Source organism: Elaeis guineensis, chromosome 7, assembly GCF_000442705.2.
Source record: "Elaeis guineensis isolate ETL-2024a chromosome 7, EG11, whole genome shotgun sequence".
In the NCBI taxonomy this organism is placed as follows: Eukaryota; Viridiplantae; Streptophyta; class Magnoliopsida; order Arecales; family Arecaceae; genus Elaeis; species Elaeis guineensis.
In genome coordinates, this window is record NC_025999.2 from 86,279,805 (window position 1) to 86,295,532 (window position 15,728).

At 33.4% G+C, this 15,728-nt stretch overlaps 1 non-coding gene across 1 annotated transcript; it reads left to right on the forward strand.

Moving 5' to 3' along the window:
• The first annotated feature begins 2,229 nt into the window (after window positions 1-2,229).
• LOC140859535 (small nucleolar RNA R71) lies at window positions 2,230-2,336 on the forward strand. Its single transcript, XR_012143072.1, has one exon. It is a non-coding gene; the product is annotated as a small nucleolar RNA R71 (small nucleolar RNA).
• Window positions 2,337-15,728: the final 13,392 nt, after the last annotated feature.

The window sequence follows — 15,728 nt, forward strand, 5'->3', positions numbered from 1 at the left end:
AAGAGACCAGGACACAACCGTCAGAGAGACCAGCAATTCCGAAGGACTTTGCTGCCAGATGATTCGCAGCTCACCGCAAGAAGATACGCGGTGTTATGACTGACCCAACTGTAGTTCATCAAAACTTCTTGGCAAAACAGGAAGAAAAAGAAATCCTAAGAAAAAGAAAGAACCCTATGTAAAATCCCTACTCATGATCTAGCTTCATCGCAAACCCTAGAAGGGATGCTTAGCTAGACATGATCTAAATCTACTTGCAAAATTTAAATACAGAAAAATAAACTACCCTAATTTCATAAATTAAACTATCCTAATTGCATAAATTTAAACTGTATAATTTAAACTAACCTAATTGCATAAAATTAAATTGCATAAATTAAACTATCCTAATTGCAAGAAAAATAAATTGCATAATGTAAAGAGATGAAATTACATAAAAATAAGATTTTATATAAAAAAAAAATTATTACAAAAACTTCAAAGCTCGAGGCTTAAGAAGAGAGCTAAAAACCCCACTATCTAGGGTTACAAGCTTGATCGGAAGGAAGAATACCTAAAACAAGGGCCTTTGGGGGCTTTTTATAGGCATTTGAAGGTTATAAGGTTTTCAAAACTTTAGATGTGGGACTAAGAGGTTTTAGAGGGTTGTTAGGGGGTTTATGGTGCGCCGATGGGTCCATGGTCCATGCGCCTATTGCTGTGGACCAGGCGGCTAACCAGATCACCAAATCAGTTGATTTTTGACAAATTTTGATCTGATTTGACTCGGGTTTGACCCAATTGAGTCTTCTTTCTTCATTCTTCAATTCCTGGGTCAATTTAACTCCGTTTTGCATAAAATTTACGCCGTTGGAATCCTCTTTCCTTGTTCTTTCTATTGATGATCTCTTCTTCTGCAAAATATAATAATAAGTATCAATTTCTTAATAAAGTTAGATAATTTAGATATTAATTGATACTTTTTATGTCAATTTGTGACATAAATCACACCCCCCAACTTAATCATTGCTAGTCCCTTAGCAATGTACCAAAATAAGATCATATTCCAAAAAGATCCTTCCTTTGCAAATTAATTTAAGATCAAAATTCAAGAAGTTTTCTAGTCTTACTAAGTAATGAGCTTCGAATTAGAATCGGTAGTCAGTCTACTTAGAAGCTTTCTTAGAGTACACTTAAAGTTTTATAGCACTTGTGTGAGTGATAACTAACTTAGTATTTCAATATTAACTTGTACATGCCAATTGTATCATTTTTCATAACTTAGTTTGATTAATTTTCTATACACCCCAGATTAAACAAAGAACTAAGGTAGCTTTCACACTGTTTTTTTTTTTTTTTTTTTTTTGCTGAGCATCCTGGCCTTCCCACCACCGTTTGACGCGAATCTCAACACTTGACTTAGGTGAAGAGACCCGGTTACTAGGCTTAGGGCAATCCACATTTACTCTGTGTTTTGCATTTTATTTCAGGCAGGTAGCTCTTTCCTTAAATTCAAATTTTTTCAATTGGGGTGTAGAAAAAATTATCTAATTTAAATAATACTCAAATCCTTAATTGGCCTTACAATTAACACCTACTTTACCTTGTTAGTGTGCATGTGCAATTGGAAGTGCTAATAGTCTTTAAATGACCTAAGCCACCAAGAGTCTAACCAGCTAATCTTCTCCGTGACTTACTACATTAGCAAATACTTTCTAACTTACTCTTATTTCTTTTCTAGATTAATTTATTTCATTTTTTTTACATAAAAATAAAATTTTATAAAAAAAAAATTAATATATTAAATGCAAGAATTAACTCATAGTGGAAGGAAAAGGAAATGATAACACCTGATAGGTGGCATTCACCTGTGCACACTCATTCGAGTAGGAACATTCTTCTAAGACATGGTCTGGTGCATTGCACCATTTACACATGGGTGCAGATATTTGATTTACATTGGCTGGTCTCTGTAATTCTAAGGCTTCCAATCTACGTGTTAAGGTTGCAATCTTGGCCTCTGATGCTAGGGTTGGTTGAATTTGATGCATTCCTCCTCTTGAAGGTGTAGCTTTATCAGGTTCCCTAGTTGTTTCCCACTGTAAATTTTTCTCGGCTAGGTCTTCTAAGAATTGCCAAGCTTCAGTAGTTTCTTTGTCCATAAATTGGCCTTGGCACATAGACTCTAGCATGGTTCTTGAGTTTGAATCTAACCCCTCATAGATGATCTGGCATAGTCTCCAAGTTTCTATTCCATGGTGTGGGCATTGGGTCAAAAGATTCTTGAAACGATCAAAGTACTTCCAAAATGATTCACCAGCTAGTTGGTAAAATTGATTTATTTCATTCCTAATCCTAGCTGTTTTATGATGGAAAAAATACTTTTTTAAAAATATTCTCACAAAGCCCTCCCAGATAGTGACAGAATAGTTTGGCAGACTATAAAGCCACTTCTTAGCATTGTCCTTAAGGGCAAAGTTGATTAATCTAAGTTTGACCTCATCCTCTGTTAATTGCAGTTTCATGGTTGCACATACCTCCTCAAATTCTCTAATAAATATATAAGCATCCTCTAATCCTGTGAATTTTGGAAGCATATTTATGATTTGAGGTTTGATTTCAAAATTGTTAGCTGTGGGTTGTGGCAACCTGATACAAGATGGTTGGATGGAGCCAACTGGATAACACAAATCCTTAAGGGTCATGGGTTGGATTGGTTCAGCCATTGGAACAACAGGAATTGACTCAATTCTAACTAGACGACCCGACACTCTTCTCCACACACGAGGTGTACGGTTCTCGATGTTTATACAATTTTTTTTTTATAAAATTTTTATGTATAAGAAAAAGAAAGAGAAAAAAATTCTAAAGAGAAGATCCTAAGGAGTCCTAAATCTAAAGAAAAGTAACCAAATTAATTTAAATTTTAATAATTTTTTTTTCAAACAAATGAAACAATAAATTAAACTCAATCTATCCTAGGGTTAACCTAAATCTAGACAGCTCCTAACTGTTCCAAGATGACCCTTCAAACCTTTCAAGTGGAGATTGATCAACTAGTTAGCCAGGTAAGTATAAGAGGTGGGAGGTTCACTCATCGTTGCCTTTCTAGACACCAAACGAGTTGGTCAGGCCAGCAACTGAACCAATTTAACAAACCACCCTCAGGGACTTGCCTAGACACCAACTAATCAAACAACTCAAACTTGGTAGAACTCTTAGGGTTCCTTGTCCTATTAAGCTCGAATTCCTTAAGGTTGACGTCTAATTGATTTTAAGATTAAAGGTCTAGGTAATGCAATATGATGAAGATGGTTTTTGGGCTAAGGAAGGGTAATGAAATCCCCATCTTATCTTGTTAATGGGTTGATGCCCTTAGATTAATTATGAAAATGCAAATGCAAATAAACAAGATGATCAAGAATGTAAAAGATTTTAATTTAGAATTTTTTTTTAATTTTGATATTTTACTTCACGATTATGAAATGTCTTTTATTTTTTTTTTTTGTGATTAAGTAAATTCAAATGATTAGGTCTAAAAGCAAAAGTAATTAACTAAAAATAATAAAAGAGAAATTAGAAGCGTACCTGAATTTTTCAGCAATCACCAACTAAATATAGAAACCTAAAGAAAAAAGAAAGAGAGTTATAAAGCACGAAGAACAAATATTTGAAAATAATTTAAAAAGCCAAATCCCCGGCAACGGCGCCAAAAACTTGATGTGCAAATCTTAAAATTTGTAAATAAAACCGCAAGCACACGGTGTGCAGAGTAGCACAACCAACGAGTACGGGTCGATCCCACAGAGACTTGGTTTAAAAATGATTTTCAAATATATGCTCAAGCGAGCTTTAACAAAAATCGAAAGTCGAAAGTTGTTTGCTAAAGACAGTAAGACTAAGGATCTAGGGTTTTTGAATCCACTAGATCTAGATTAGAGAATTCTACCTAGAATTTTTCTTATTGATCCTAACGACTACTCCTCTTGTCTTTCCCAAGCATAGATTATGAAGGGACTAAGGCCCAACGATAACCCATCAAGATTCTTTACAGGGGAGTAGTAACTAGGATCCCTTAGGATTTTCTCCTCCTATGCACTGAATCAAGCATGAACTATGAAGGGACTCTGACCCAACTGTAGTTCATCAAAAATTTTTGGCAAAAGAGGAAGAAAAAGAAACCCTAAGAAAAAGAAAGAACCCTATGTAAAATCCCTACTCATGATCTAGCTTCATTGCAAACCCTAGAAGGGATGCTTAGCTAGACATGATCTAAATCTACTTGCAAAATTTAAATGCAGAAAAATAAACTACCCTAATTTCATAAATTAAACTATCCTAATTGCATAAATTTAAACTGCATAATTTAAACTAACCTAATTGCATAAAATTAAATTGCATAAATTAAACTATCCTAATTGCAAGAAAAATAAATTGCATAATGTAAAGAGATGAAATTGCATAAAAATAAGATTTTATATAAAAAAAATTATTACAAAAACCTCAAAGCTCGAGGCTTGAGAAGAGAGCTAAAAATCTCACTATCTAGGGTTACAAGCTTGATCGGAAGGAAGAATACATAAAACAAGGGCCTTTGGGGGCTTTTTATAGGCATTTGGGGGTTATAAGGTTTTCAAAACTTTAGATGTGGGACTAAGAGGTTTTAGAGGGTTGTTAGGGGGGTTTATGGTGCACCGATGGGTCCATGGTCCATGCGCCTGTTGCTGTGGACCAGGCGGCTAACCAGATAACCAAATTAGTTAATTTTTGACCAATTTTGATCTGATTTGACTCAGGTTTGACCCAATTGAGTCTTCTTTCTTCATTCTTCAATTTCTGGGTCAATTTAACTCCGTTTTGCATAAAATTTGCGCCGTTGGAATCCTCTTTCCTTGTTCTTTCTATTGATGATCTCTTCTTCTATAAAATATAATAACAAGTATCAATTTCTTAATAAAATTAGATAATTTAGATATTAATTGATACTTTTTATGTCAATTTGTGACATAAATCACCCTACCATAGAGAAAATGTAGTCATAGCTCATGGTTGACGAAAAGAATTGAAGAACGAAAGAAATTAAAACTGAAAAAAAAATTGAATTTTTGAAAAAGAAATAAATTTGGCATGAATTATGTTGCATAATTGAAATTGATTTTGAATTGATAAACTCTATATGCTTATTTTCTATAAATGATTATTTACTTAAATGTCTGATGAAATTTGTTGAGAAGTCATCATTGCTTACTGTACTGTCTAGCTCATTACCTTCTATTTTACTATTTTTACAAATGTTGAGGAATTAAGATGATACAAGATATGAATGGAAGAGTGATCAGAAGCAGAATCTCTATACTTTTATTTTCAGTTGAAAGTCTTATTGACTTTGATGTAAGGACTATGAATCATTGTTAAATTTATTGAGATATTAAAGAAAAAAATTTAGATCGTTATATTTTGGATTTAAATTATTGACTAATTATTCCGCTGTTGTTTTAGGATAGTATGATAAGATGTCTTGCATGCTTATGGGAAGAGTTTTATATAAGTATGCGGCGGTTGCCATGACCCTCGATTCACAATCTCGGATCGGAGGCATGAAAATTAAAGTGGTATCAGAGCATAAGTGGATGAATTATGAAACATAGAATCAAATATAGAATGGGTGTAAGTGGATAGACACCAGGGATATTATAGTGTAGATCTTTGATGATTGTAGTGGGAGAAATATTTATAAATTTTGATTAAACATTAAGATTATATATAAAAGGATCACAAGAGATTATGACATATGGAGTTTGAAATATGATGGATAATCTATAGATCATGATATGATTAGTTAGATCTTGATCGAAAGTAATCACAAAAAGATTGACATAAAATTTTATTGTGCATTATGGTTATTAATTTGATCATTGGTTATTCAAGTGAATCGTAAGTTTAAATTCGATGTGAGAATAATACTATGATATTACTTCTAGTTAAGAAGTTGACTATTATTGGCAAGATAAAGATTTGACGATAAAATATTATTCCAGGATGGATTAAGAAAATTTTTTTATGATGCTTGATTGGAATATTTATCGAAATTAAATTTGGTATGTGAAATATATATAAAGTGGCATATTAGGATGAATGCATATTTGAGGATATTGCAAAGAAACTTATTTCTTATTGATGAAATCGATTATGAGATTGTAGAATATTCATCGTATTGGAATCTTTAATCATCATCCTTAGATCTAGATAATAGATCTTATTATGTCTCTTGGAGACTACATGATGTGTATGAAATTTTAATTTAAAGATTTCGTATCTAAGTTGATCAAGAGATTTTCTGATATTATTGTTGAGGTTATTAATGAAAAATTGATATCTTCATATTAAGATAAAAGATCTGATTTATATTTATTTCAGACTAAGGGATCCATGTGAATTTATAATTTAAAAATTTTGGATTTAGGAATTGATATGGAGTTCCTTTGCTTTTGTTAACAAGGCTCCTAATTGAATCTACTATTAAATGAAGATTTGATTTTTTGAAACTTGTATGATTGTTATGAAAGGATATTTGATAGATATTGAAGATCCTGATGATAGAAATTTTAGAAAAAAAATAATGATTTGAAATTCTTATATATTCTGATTATGTCCAAATTTGATGGAGCATCGAAGGATTTTTTTTATTGATTTGACTTATAAAGATTTTTGATTTGAAAATTATCGAATTGAATTGATATGAGAATTAAGATTTGATTCATATTGATTATAGTAAATCTATATGATGGTTTAAATATGATATTGGACTCAAGGGTTAATCAAGATTATTGTACACCAGTAAAAGTATGAATGAAAATCGAAAGTTAATCTTTGACTTCAATTGAAATTTAAAATTTTAGATCTTTTCTATTGATAAGATAAAGAAATAATTTGATCAAAATTTTTTTGGTGAACCTAAAAAATTTTGATTATTAGATCAGAGTGCGCAGTGGAAGCATGGTAATCTGGATTACTTTGAGTAAGTCAGGAATGTTGATTCTTTGAGTTAAAGAATTATGATAGCTGATATGGTTTAATACAAAAATTTATTGATATTAGAAAGAATAATATTTTAAAATTTTGAATTATTTAGATATCCTAATGTGATTTTTAAAAATAGTGCTTCCACTTACTATGCTACAAAAATATTTAGCATCCTGATTCTAGGATGAGTGGACCCTTGATTTTTGATTTTAGATTTAGAATATTTAGAGATAAATTTTCTCTATCTTAGAATTAAATTTTATAATTCTCTATTTATTAGGAAAAATTTGAGATTGTTTATCGAATAATGGTTTCGATCTTAGATTATTATACTCAAATAATTATCTCCAGGGTATAATAAAATTTGAAGTTTGGATTCTTTTGATTATTATTATTTCTCTGACTAAATGAAAAAGATTAAGGTTATCTATTGATATTGACGATTGTTCTACAAAAGATAAATTAGAGTTATTTATAATTTAATTTGATAATGAATCGATTAATTAAGAGTAGTTAATATTTAGACAAAGCAAATTGATATACTTACTTAGAATAGAGACATTGACTTTGATTATAAGAAAAATATAGTTTTGATTTAGATCAATTTTTGAGTTATTGATTTTTATTATGGAATGACTTAATGATAAAATTTACTTCAAAAATTAGAATATTTAAGAGTTTGAGGGTTTGAGTAAGAAAATTTCGATGACTAGAAATAGTGATATTAATTCTAATCAACATTGGTGATATTGATCTTTATGAAATGACTTAATGATGAAGTTGCATCGAGAATTAAATATCAAAAGTTCGAAAATGAGATTGAAATGATAAATCTTCAACATTTGAAAGTACGAATAAGAAAAAATATTTTTGAATTTTGATTGATTAGGATATCATCAAATGATTCATAGAAGTATGTTTTCCTATCTTATGATGGGTTGAAATTAAGAGTGGTTAATATTTTAAAAAATAAATAAATAAATAAATAAATAAATGATGATGAATGAAGTTCTTATGTAAGAATAGAGACATTGACCTTCTTCTATTTATAAGAGATAGATTTGATTTTAATTTGAGTCATGAGATATTGAACATTAATTTTTACAGAAAATAAGATCATAATTTCGAAATCTTGAAACATTGAAAATCTTTGAGATGCTGATTTTGATAAATAAGAAAATGAATGATTCCGTTTCAGGTAGATATTTGATGTACTGACTTTTTTCTTATGAAATGATTTAAGAATGAATTTATATTAAGAATTAGAATATTGAAATATTTGTGGATGAGATTCAAGTAAGAAACTATGAAGACTCAAGCAAAAAAAATTTTGAGGACGAAATTTCTTTTAGAGGGGAAGAACGTCATGGCCCGGCCCATGTAATGAATCCCAGCCCAGAATCAGCTAAAGCCCAAACGAAAAAAAAAAAAGAAGAAAATAGAGAAGAAGAACTCCCGAAGGCAGTCTTCTTCCTCCTCTCACCGGCTCCCAATCGGAGTCGAAAAAGATCCCTCCTCTCGCTCTATTTAAGGAGGAGATCCCTCCTCTCTCCTTTCCATCGAAGATCCTAAGCCCAGTCGGCGGCAATCACCGGAAAACCACCTCGGAAGACCGACCTGTGCTCGTCCAATTTGCTCGCCGGAAAAGCCTTGCCGGTGTCGGAGGTAAGCCTCCTTCCCTTCCTCTCTTCTTCCCTTTCCTTCTCATGCCTGTGTGCACGCTCGTCGATGACCGGAGTCATCGGATTTTGTTGCGGAAGAAATTTTTATTTTTGCCGTTTTTCTTTGATTTCCGATGCCGGTGGTCACCGCCGACCACTGATTTGGCCCTCCTCTTGTCATTGGGTCACCCCCCTCCTGCCGACGGCCACCCCACGCTGGTTGCACTGCCGGCCGGCCAGCCAACAGGGGATTATGAGATCCCCTGTTTCGGCCCAAAGGAACCCACGGGAAGAAGGAAAAGAAAAAGAAAAGAAGAAGAAGGAAAAGAAAAGAAAAAGAAAAGAAAAAGAAGAAAAGAAAAGAAAAGAAAAAGAAAAGAAAAAGGAAAAAAAGAAGAAAAAAATAATATAATAATAATAAATAGGATTTTCTCTTCTCTCTCTTTCATGAAGAAAAAGAAAAAAAAAGAAAGAAAAGAAGAAAAAAAATAAAATAAATTAATATGGTATCATATAAATAATAAAATATGAGAAAGAGATTTTCTCTCTCTTCCCTCTCTCTCTTCAGTCTGAACTAGTATTTTCTCTCTCTAAATTGAACTTTCTCTCTCTATTTTTTCTCTAGAATCCTCTCTCTAGATTATTTCTCTCTCTTAAGATTTTTAGAATTTTGAGAAGAATGATGATGAATTTAAATGATCCTAGTGATGGATTTTTGATCTGCGATCGTCGGACGGTATACCGACACCCACTTTGATCAGATTAGGTATTTTTAAGATTTTAATTTTTATAATTTTATTAAATTATCCACATGATAATTTCAGCATGATTTGATCTGATCGATCGGATTTGTTGAATCATATTGTCTGAAGAATTCAAGATGAGTTTTTTCTCTCTAGAATTTTCTCTCTCTAAAATTTTCTCTCTTTAAAATATTCTCTCTCTTGATTGATTCTCTTTCTAAAAAGGTTAGTGAATAAAAAAATTTCTTTTAATAGTCCTAATCTGATTCTAATGAAGAATCCTGATCCATGGTTGTCAGACAATGTACTGGCACCCACCTTAATCAGTCCATGAATCTTTAGATTTGATCATCCATGATCCCGATCTAGTCATGACATGATTTGATCATGTTGATTTCACCAATCGAGATATTGGACCAATCTAATATTGGATTGTGTCACCTGATCAATTTGAATTGTACCTCATGAATTCTCTCTCCTCTGATTTTTTCTCTACTTGATTTTATGAAATCGATGAAGAAATCTCGATCCTATCACTTCTTATCCGATTTGATCTGATAGTCAAACTTTAGATCGTTTAGGTCCTAATTAGATTTTGATTAGATAAAATTAGATGATCGGACCTAATCTAAACCGTTGAAATATGATATTCGTATTTTTTCTAATTATTGAAATTGATTCTGTATAGAATTATGGATGTTTGATCATGGATATCGCGATATGATCTACGAATAGAATTTTTGAAAGAAAATTTATAGAATTATGTGGATTTATTGGAATGCATTCGAGGTAAGTAATGTTTCACTTTTTCTAGATTTATCGATAAATTATAATGTATTTTTCTGATATGATTTGTGAAACGATGCATGAATTGGATGAATGATATTTTGTTATGAAAATATCTTATTTGAAATGTTATGATGAATCATGATTGAACATATTGATTCCATGATGTATTATATTGATTGATTTCGATATTACATGATTATATATTTTATTATCGATATTAGAATATGAAATATGATTTATGAAGAATTATGATATAAGAACAATATGAATTGACAACCTGACTATGTAAAGGACCCTGCCAATGGAGGCATATACGTTGGCAATTGATTTGTCCTGAGGATTTACGTCGCTAGAGAGACCAGCGACAAACCGCCAGAGAGACCAGCGGTTCGAAGGACTTTGCTACTAGATGATTCGCAGCTCACCGCAAGAAGATACGCAGTGTTATGACCCTGTCACAGAAAAAATGTGGTCATAGCTCATGGTTGACGAAAAGAATTGAAGAACGAAAGAAATTAAAACCGAAAAGAAATTTGAATTTTCGAAAAAGAAATGAATTTGGCATGAATTATGTTGCATAATTCAAATTGATTTCGAATTGATGAACTCTATATGCTTATTTTCTATAAATGATTATTTACTTAAATGCCTGATGAAATCTGTTGAGAAGTGATCATTGCTTACTGTGCTGTCTAGCTCATTACCTCCTATTTTACTGTTTTTACAGATGTTGAGGAATTAAGATGATACAAGATATGAATGGAAGAGTGATCAGAAGCAGAATCTCTATACTTTTATTTTCGGTTGAAAGTCTTATTGAATTTGATGTAAGGACTATGAATCATTGTTGAATTTATTGAGATATTAAAGAAAAAAATTTAGATTGTTATATTTTGGATTTAAATTATTGATTAATTATTTCGTTGTTGTTTTAGGATAGTATGATAAGATGCCTTGCATGCTTATGGGAAGAATTTTCTATGAGTATGCGGTGGTTGCCATGACTCTCGATTCACAATCTCGGATCGAGGACGTGACAATTTTCATAAAGCCAACTATGTATATAACATGCTATTGTCAGACAAAAACAAAAATATTATATAATAAAAAAATAACATTAACTGAATTCATAAAGTAATGTTACTTGGATGATAAAATCATGGGCTATTATATATAAGCCTCCTATATCATCACGACCACTAGAGCAATTATATTTGATGAGTAATGAAGTTATATGACTATATTGTGGTAGATGTTTTATAAGATTTGATAAAACATCAATCAAAACATCACAATAGTTGGCGTATAAAAAATTTGATAAAGTTGATAAGCAAAATAGACTTTGAATCATAATTTAGTGGCTGAAATTATGATGATATTTTTCAATATTTTTATATTTTTTCTATTTTTTTTTCTCCCGTTCCGCCCTCACTCCCTCACCTCCTCTTTTCTTTACTTTCTTTTTTTTCTTCTCTGTTTTTTTTGGTTATTTACGAAAAAAGGTAAAGGAAAAGTTACCGTCCTCAATTTATGATCTGGAGCAAGTCAACATTAATTTCGGGGAGGGGTTAAGCTCACATGGGGGTGGCCATAATCGTAATCGTAAACGCTGCAGCCGGACCGGAAGGAGCAGAGAAGCTCGCTTTTGGTGATTGCCTGGCAGATTCGGTTCTGAGCAGCTATGAGCTGATTGTGATAGCACAGCAAACAGCATTTCGAGCCGACACGTTCCTTCCTAATAGCATGAAACGTGGGGCCCACAACCTCTGAAGCAGTGATAGCACGACACAAGGGATGGGAGCCAAGTTATCATGCTTGGCACCCACGTCGAAAGAGTGGAACCATTGCCTAGATGAATGATTTCCAACAGTTAAAGTGATTTAAAAAAAAAAAAAATTGTGATAAAGATCCTACCATGTCGGAGGGTATTTGCTTCCAAAGGGAGAACAATATCTCGAAGTGTCTACCATACATCCCCCCAGGAAAAAGAAAAAAAGGTCTACTATGATAGTATATTTCCAACGGTATGATGCACAGTTTAAAATAGTAGCCGTTACCAATGGTTTACTGTCCCAATTGCAACATAACAATCATGATAGGAAATGGCCAGATGGCAGCATCACTGCCATCATGTACATGTACCTTAGGCCTTACGAGTGTTATAATGGTGTTATATAAATTATGACCGTTTCATGTAGCTATAATATGCAGGGGTCCTAGACTTCCAGTAGCCGTTGTTTGCTCTTTTAGTGTTCCTTGGTACATTTTACTATCCAGGTAATGATAAGTTAGATATATGAGAAGAGAAAGTGGACGAGGCCGCTAATCCTTGGACCCCGGCAGCGTAACAAGAGAGAATGGCCGCTACTGGTACGGATGGTTCATAATTTTTATAAATGCTTTCCTGTGAGTTTTTCTTTCATTCTTTTTCTTAATTAAAGTCTTAGTTTTTTTTCTTGGTTTCATGTATGGCTATTAGCCTGAACAAGGAAGGAGTTATTGTTAACATTAAAATGGAGATCAGCATCTCATTTAGGCATCGGAGGTTTTGAATCAGACACCCTCCAACAACCAGACCTCTATAACCGGGCATAACTGCCGACGTCAAGCTTTTCTATCTTAGCTTGAAGATCGGCTGAAGGCTTGGACCAACCTGCGGACTTGAATGAAAAATCCATCAATGTTCCAAAGCCACCTACTTAGCTTAATTCTGAGGTCAGATCAGATTTCAATTGAACACAATTTTATTTTTTTTTGTCACTGATCATAATGTCTTTAATAACATCCTCTTTTGCTGTTATTATTTGTTTTTCTTTTATTCTTAAAAAAAAAAGGAGATCCGTTCTATTCAGCTATAACAGGTAAGAATAATAAACATGTGTCCATAATTTACTCAAAAAATCCTGGAACTAGGTAAATAAGAGCTCTCTTTCCAAAAAATAATAGTAACTCTAGGAAGTTATCACAATATAATGGTGACATGCATATGTAATAACGGCAACAATAAGTTGGTAAGTTTGAGAACTTAAATTTGGAAGGCAATAAATGAATATTTAAAGTTTCTATCACTCATCCATGGGATAAATGATTCACATATACCAATGATTTAATGATTTAAAACATGATATTATGTATTTAAACAATCTAAGAAAATTTTGATCTTGCGTTTAATGCATCACCAGACAATCTTGGAAGATAATGGAGATTGCCTTTAAAATAGATTATCATCATTAAATTGTCAATAATGTTGACTACTGTATTTGATACACAAAGATAATGTTGCAGTAAAATTATTGAGATCTGGATTAGCATATTTGATATAATAATCAAATTATCGATAATGTAAAATCAAATTTTCAAAAACCCCGATAAAATTTTGTTCTAGTGCTCTTCTTTCTTCTTTCTTCTTGGTGAGAAACATCGGGAGTGATATGGGTGGATGGTGGTGCAAAGAAACAGTGAAGCAAAGGATGTGGAGATGAGCATGGGGGCAATGGGGATGAGTGTAGAGGAGTCACACAGGGGGGAGGGGGCATGATGGGGGACGAGGACGGAGGAACTGCGAGTATGCCGAGGGCAGAGACCCATAGATGGTAGGAGAGGAGGGCATAGAGGAGCCATGAAGGTGGTGAAAACGAGCACTAAAGAGTGGGGGGGTTAGAGGACGAGGGGCGAAGGAGTCACGGATCCTACGGAGAGGAGGGGGGAGATAAAGGAGCCATGAGCAAGCAAGAGGTGGAAGAGCCGCAGGTGGGGGGTGCGCATGGATGAGTCATGGGTGGTGCCAGAGGAGGGGGGTGGGGAGGGGAGAGGATTGGACAATGGATTTTGTATGAATTTTTTTAGGGATAATTTTGTCTAAAATTTTTATTATAATATTGTTAAAGAAGTGATAATCTGCATAGCCATTCCTTTCCAAAACTATCTAGATTGCCTCGTGGAAGGTAATATAGATTGCCAAGATAATTGAATTGCCATCCAAAAAGCATACCAAATGCAGCAATCCAACGAACTACTTTAAATTACTGATAATCTCGATAGATTGCCAGCTATCAAATGCAACCTTAGGTCAATCTCTTAGACACCCACTCATGAACAACTTGCTTGCACAAGCTTGGTAATTTATAAATGAAAACTGCAACACAAAAAATAAAAAAAAATAAAAGGGTAAAATGTCCAAACCAGTTACTGGGCAATGGCACGGAGGAATTGGCGTCACACACCATAAACCACCTCTGCAACACGCCTAATCCTATGAATTATCCGATCTCCTCTTTCCACATGGCCAACCAATGAAACAGGAAATATTTTTTGATGACATATTTACAAGACAAGCGCTTGACAGGCGCCTGTACCAACCACTAATATGACAACCGTTTATGATCGTAATGTTTCCCGCCTTTGATGCCATACATAGGGGTGGTATCGGAATGGGTCCGGGTTTCACTAAATCCAGAACCATATCTTTTGGTGTTTTAGGTCTAACTTTTGTTCCATTCCTAATCTCTTGACGGATTGGTCGAATTCAGGTGATCAAATATACATTGCGGTTGATCAGATGGAGATCAAGTCTGAGTCCAAGTATTTTATCAATGAAACATCCAATACATGTTACAAAAATTAAATCATTAACAAGAAGCACTTGATGGTTAACTATATAGCAATGATTAAGTTAAAATCGAATAGATATTCTTTACCTAAAGACTCAAACATGTTCCAACATGTCATTTATTTTTATTATTTATACCTCTCTATAAGTTATATAACTAAGTTCCATATACTAAGAGTTTAGAAATTAAAAGATATATAAATAAAACTAATAGTATACATGTATATTTGTGCAGGAATAAATATAAGCAGTAAACCTTGTATTTATGCATCTCCAGGTCAGCTTTAGATTTGGTCAGGTCAAAAAGCCTCAAGTCGAAAAGCTTGCCATTCGGCCCATACCCAACCCATTCGTCGTAGGGTTCAGTTCGGGTTTGGGTTGGACGCGGATCGGACAGCAGCTCTGCAGATTAGAATGACAGCCATAACCAAATATAAATTTCTATCTCAGAATTGAATTGACCTTTCTGTTGTATCTGAAAGTAATATTTCAGATGAAGCAATGAATTCCCGGGAAGTCTTCAAATTTATACCCGAACAGAAGCAGTGAGTTATATGGCAAAAATTCAAGGTAATCCCATGAATGATCAACCATTGAGCCCATCATGGGAACCTCTCATCAGCTTTTGGTAATGGTATAGCTTTTGCCACTGCTATCCAGGCCAATAGATGCACCTCCCAGAGATTCAAAACCAGTTGATATAGCATTATTTTAAAATAGAACCACCATTTGATCCACTCTGTTGTTTATGAATGCTCCATACTAACTGAAGTGTCCTGCCATGACGAGGGGCCCGACATACATGCAATGTGCATCAAATTGCCTGCTTCTGCCATACAGGCATGTTGAACATCTTCAAGTCTTGATGCCTAACAATAGCTCTCCAGCAAAACATTCGTTCTCTAAATCGTTGTTGGAAAAATA